Below are 6,611 nucleotides of genomic sequence, written 5' to 3'. Positions count from 1 at the left end.
GTAATAAGTGAAGCTGTTTGTGGAGTTGTTTAATCCTCCTCTGCTGAGATCTTCAGAGATTTAATGTCGTCGTTTATCTTCAGTTGATTTCATCAGTTGTAGTTCTTGCGTTTCTCTTTTCTTCAGTGAGTCTGCTTGTTATCATCAGGTGTCTTCAATGCTCAATCATCACTCAATTAATCACTAAATTATCTAATTAACTCTAACACTGCTTCAGTGTTACTTTTAACACCCTGCTGGTGGTTCCCATATAAACACCGAGCAAAACTTATTTAACACCGGAGAATTTACTGTGTGTGGAGTATAGTTCAACTGTATTAATAAATGTCAAATTTTTACTTATTTCATCTGTTAACTCTCACTCGTTCCTATACTAACTCATTACATGGCATTAGTGGTTTTAATGAATAGGAGTTGGTATGCATATATTTAAGGGCGTGCAAAGATGGGTGGTGTTTATGATCATATAGTGGGCCAGTCTGGGCCAAAATGCCCGGGCCGATTTTTTTGTCCCAGTCCAGCCCTGATGGGAGGTGTGTGGCCCAGATCAGTGTAGCGATTATAGGCCATAATTTGTGTACTGAACAATTATAAGTATTTAGGCCGCTACTTTATTCAAGGATTGTCCCCCCATCCCAGCGGGCACCTTGACGTCAATTTGACATCAACAAGTAGTCAAGACTTTGACCACGATGTATGACATGCATGAATATGCATATTTTCATTATATTTTGTAATTATTTCCTTGTGGTTGTAAAGATGCCTAACAAAGGTATCAATCTGACATGTTTTTTTTTGGTCCCTACATCTCAGGTCAATATCATTGACATTAAATCGATGTTGATTTGATGTCAGGAAACAAGACGTCAAACTGATGTAAAATTTATGTCAAAACGATGTCTGAAATGTCTGAAAAAAGTATATTTATTACTCATTGTAAATCAATGTGACAACATCTAAAAGACCTAGCCTGAATGATCTTGAAAGTTGTAGACCTAGGTCTATGTATTTTGCATGTGTGTTTTTATTTATTTAAATCCTAGCATATTTACATTTAGTTCACGTTTAAAATGACAGCAGACACTATAATTGCACATACTATAAAAGGTAAATTTAATCTGATATTGGAGCTTGATATTGAATGATATCAAAATAGCATTAAAATGACATCAACATCATGGCATCCTGATGTCAAATAGATGCCCAGCAGGCACAGGATATAGACGACAACATCGGTCAGACGTTGGATTTTGGTTGAAAATGAAAGTTGGGTTGACGTCTAAATCCAATGTTTGTTTGACGTCAAGGTCCAACGTTGGGCAACGTTCTTTGAATTTTGGTTGGAATAAACCAAACAAAAAGGTGAAATGCATGGCTGTAGACTTATTACCAGCTTCACTTTATTTAATTTCCTGTTTAAAGAAATTATATTTTGTATTTTAAAATCACCATGATGGTGGTTAGCGTTTGCTTTAGTTGTGCTCTTGACCCTCGACTCTTTATAATGCGTTTTTCTCTGGCTGCTATAATTGTATGTTTATAAAGCACAATTGTTGTAGCTAAGAAAGCCATGAGAAAATGAGATTAGGTGATGTTGGCTGTTTATTGACGATGATATCATCATGTAATTGCCTGAATCCCTGATCTTATTTAGTGTCTAATGCTTTGATTATATAGGACTTGTGGTTTTAACATGGTTTTATTCATAATATAAGTCATTTGATTCCACAACATGTCTAGCAGTGTTGTTTATCAAAAAATATACTTGATTTTTAAAAACTATTTAGTGCACAAAAACCTTTCATCTATGGCATTACTTAGACACACACAGACATCAAGAAACAGCATATGAATCTCAACAATGGTGACAATCAAACAAAATATCCAGATAATCAGATCAACTCCCAGCATGCACTGCAGCATGAAGCATTTCATTGATTGTCACCATTGTTGAGAGTCATACACTGATTCTTGATGGCTAATTAATAATGTAGAGGAAAAAGTTTAATGCATTAAATGTTTTGAAAATCCTTTATATTATTTGATAAGCAACATTGCTCTCATGCTGTAAAATCAATTGTCTTCTATTATAAAACAACATTAAAAACACAAATTCTATATAATCAAAACATTAGACACTGAACATGATCAGGGATTCAGGCAATTACATGATGATATCATCATCATCATCATCAATAAACAGCCATCATCACCTGATCTAAATTTTCTCATGGCTTTTTTGCCACAACAAATGTGCTTTATAAACACACAATTATAGCAGCCAGAGAAAAATGTATTATAAAGAGTCGAGGGTCAAGAGCACAACTAAAGCAAACGCTAACCACCATCATGGTGACTTTAAAAAACAAAATATTATTTCTTTAAACAGGAAATTAAATAAAGTAAATCTGGTTAGTTTTAAGTGAAGCTGGTAATAAGTGTACGGCCATGCATTTCACCTTTTTGTTTGGTTTATTCCAACCAAAATTGAGCAACTGGCCAACGTTGGAGCTTGACGTCAAACAAACATTGGATTTAGACATCAACCCAGCTTTCATTTTCAACCAAAATCCAACGTCTGACCGATGTTGTAGTCTATATCCTGTGCCTGCTGGGATCAACATCATGACATCTTGACATCAAATAAATGTTGAATTGACATCAAATGCCAACAAAGCATGACATCAAAATAACATCAAAATGACATCAGCAGAGATCAAAATCTTGACATCAAATTGACATCGACACTTTGACGTCAATATGACTTTCATTTTTGACCTATTTCGTGATGTAATTTTGACATCAATGTTTGATGTCACATTGATGTTAAATTGACATCAAATGCCCACTGGGAACCACCACAATTTTTCACGGGAGAAATAAAACAGTTTAAAGTGTTGTCCATGGATGGTGCAGTTATCAAAACTACGAAAGAGATGTAATGATTTTAATAATTAATAACAATAATAATATGAATTGACTTATGAGTCAGTGAAAAAAGCTATGTCCAGAAAAATGATAAATAATTAATAAATATAGAATTTAGTTTTCAGCAGTGTTCACAAAATTCAATAATCATTTAAAAATTCCAAACTCCATTTGACCTGAACAAAAAAACCCTATTTAACGGCTCTGTGTGCAGTTAACTGTGCAGTGAACTATTGTTTATTTTGGTGCGATCTCCACGGTAACAGCAGCTTTCTGGTTGGTGGATGAGGTTCACGTGATGCGTCGTTTGAAATTTCTCCCGCTAAAGGTAGAAGAAGACGTCTGTCAGTAACCCAACCGCTGTTCAGGTAAGTGGAGCTATGTTGTGTACGACCCTATTTTTTTTTTTTACAGTCTATATATTGTGTACGACCTAACATTAGATGTAATACATACAGCAGATATGCAACCACATGGGTTCTCTTTTGCACTCATGCCGAAACAGATCAAGCCTGTGATGTGTTTACAGCTCTCTTATTTTTTTAGTTTTTTTATTTAACCTTAACCTCGATTAAAAATCGACCGTGGCGGGTACGAAGGTTATTTTGGCAGGTTATGTAATGGCAATCTTTAAAAAATAGAAGAACATCTCTTTTTTGGAGCTTTTTTAAATACCTGAATTCAAACTCGGATGTCACCTTGTTCTTTATTGAAGTGAACTATACGGTAGCTGATTCACTGCCCTGAACTTGAGAACGCGAGTACAGACTAGAGCCCGACCGATAAAGGATTTTTAAGGCCGATACCGATACAAATATTTGGTGATTTCAAAATCCGATATATCGGCCGATATATATATATTTTTTATGTATAGACAGTACATTACGTGTTTACAGGCATTCATCATCTTGGAAAACAGTCTCGACTAATCGAGCCACGAACGCCGTGCTAAGTTAGATTTCACAAACGTAATTCCTATCGACCAGCTCACTTAGCACGGCGTTCGTGACTCGATTAGTCGAGACTGTTTTCCAAGATGACGAATGCCTGAAACGCGTAATGTATTGTCTTTATAAAGTATCTTCTTATTAAACTGTCTGTACACTTACAAAGTTCTCAATGCTTCGGTTTGTATGTAGGGACCCTCATTATGCTACCGTGTTAGTGTGAGGCTATTTTGAGCCTTGTTAGTGGTATTAACTAGCGATTTACTTTTACTTATTCTTTTACATTCGATTTTCATGTAAACGCATCCCAGGGAACAATCGACTCGGTAACCATGTGTTAATTACCCCTAGGTTCATTTTTCACTGGAATTGTCCTTTAATGCTGCGGCTAAACAAAGTCAGCAACGCACAAAGCTAACTTTTATGCACAGGCTATGTTTGATACTTTTTCTCTATGTCTAAATGTTCACTCCTCGCGTGCCTAACTTACGTTTTACAATGCAGGGACTGGAACTACAGATATGCTAGTTATAAATACAGTAATCATTACTTTATTTAGTCAGAATAAGTTCGTTGTGATTTCCAAGCTCATTGATGTTAGCAGTCTTCCTTGTAGAGTGCCCTCTGGTGGACAAACTATGCAGCGCCAACACTCATAACATGGTTGCAGGGTGTTTCGTCCGCTTTTATTTTATTTTTTAAATATTCATTTATCGGCCGTTATAAATGCCGATACCGATAGTTTGGAAAATGCCGATATATCGGTCGGGCTCTAGTACAGACTGACGCGACCGGGGTGCGATAGACCGGCCTGCGGGTCATTCAATAGTGCCACATTATAAGCAATCATTTCCTGTATAAAATTTAACCGAAGCAACCTTATTTTAATTTGTTACCTAAATTTATTTACAGTAGGTGGATGAATATTTGTATATGTATTTTTTAATTTAGTATTTTGTCTTTTAGCTGCTGTGAGGAAAAAATCAGGAGATAGAAGCAACAATACAAAGATGGCTTCAGCTTGCTCCTGATAGAGATGGAGGAAGGAGAGCGCTTGAGGAGAAAAGAGGGGCTGCAGAGCTGTACTTCACTTCCTGAGGACAGTCCTAAACAGCATCACTTTCTCCCTCACACATACAAACATTCTTGTGTGCAAATTTGTTTTAAGTTTTTTTTTTTTTTTGCTCTATGTTTGTTGAGAGTAAAATTACATTATAATATGTTTAAATTTCAGTGCTAGATTCATTGATAGATTAATTTAGTTAGAATTGACTTATTATTATTGGTTTGTGCCCATTGTTAAATAAACTATTTTTGAGAATTGAATTTTCTTGTGCCTTATTTGTTCAATGGTTTGGGCCCTGCTCTGGCACTAGATTGTGAATATCTGTTGCTCTTGTTCTCGGAAGTGAATGTGTATATGTTAAATATCTATTTAGTCATATTCCAGGATTTACAGTGTTTCTGAATTGCTAAAACACTAAACCCACTTCTCTGAACCACATTCTCAATAGCCTAAACCAAATTGTTGAATAAATCACTCTTTCTGTAAAACATTAAACAAGTTCAGGAAGTTAAAACACTGTTTGCAAATCTCATGCTCTCTTTTTGCAAAACTCAAAACACATTCTCACTCATTAAAACACATTTCTCACTGTGATGCACTTATGTTTCAAAACGCTAAACACAGGCAGGCTAAAGTTAAACACAACTACAACACAGTTGTCATCGCTTACACACAACGACTCAAAATTGTTCAAAGTTATTTCTAATGATGAGAGGAAACCAACTGTACAAAATACAAGACAGTTTAAAGTGCCTAGATTTACTCAAAATGTTGCATTGAATGTTGAGAACAACAATGGATGGAAACAATATAAGAGGGAGAGGAGGAAGAGTGTGTGTATAAGAGGAGGAAGAGTGTGTGTGTAAGAGGAGGAAGAGTATGAGTATAAGAGGAGGAAGAGTGTGTGTATAAGAGGAGGAAGAGTATGATTATAAGAGGAAGAGTATGATTATAAGAAGAGGAGGAAGAGTATGATTATAAGAGGAAGAATATGAGCATAAGAGGAGGAAGAGTATGAGCATAAGAGGAGGAAGAGTGTGAGTATAAGAGGAGGAAGAGTATGAGTATAAGAGGAAGAGTATGATTATAAGAGGAGGAAGAGTGTGAGTATAAGAGGAGGAAGAGGAAGAGGAAGGTGTGGAGAATGTTGTCAAGGCTGGATCTGCTTCAGGGTTTTTCTCTTCTCCTGCAGAGATGATATTCTCCGGCCGGACCGACATGAAGACGTGAAGCTGAAGCAGAATAAATCTCTCTCACTGACCTTGATTCTGCAGTTGCTCAACTCTTCTGACTGTACTTTACAGTAACATGCTTTTCATTTACAGTTTTTTACTGTAACCTTTTGGGCTTCTGCAGTTGGTCACTGTATTTCACAGTATGCAAATGCTGAATATACAGACATTCGATACTATACAATATTCAGTGCAATACTATACAGTACTTGCAGTGCATACAGTATTTATTCACTCACCACTGTCAGGTGTCAGTACTACTTTATTATGTAATTGCAAAATTTGTTTACTTTGTTACAATAAATAAATAAATATTTCTCCTGTAACTGCTTTGGATTCTGTGTTCTCCATTCTTCATGTAGTGTCTAACGAATGATCTGTAGTGTTTCTAATATTGAATGATGTGTGTAAGATCTGAAAGCATTGTTTGATTTTGCC

Source organism: Abramis brama, assembly GCF_963993115.1.
Source record: "Abramis brama genome assembly, chromosome: 2".
Taxonomy (NCBI): Eukaryota; Metazoa; Chordata; class Actinopteri; order Cypriniformes; family Leuciscidae; genus Abramis; species Abramis brama.
The sequence above is the reverse complement of the archived record's forward strand: the minus strand, read 5'-3'. Positions refer to the sequence as shown.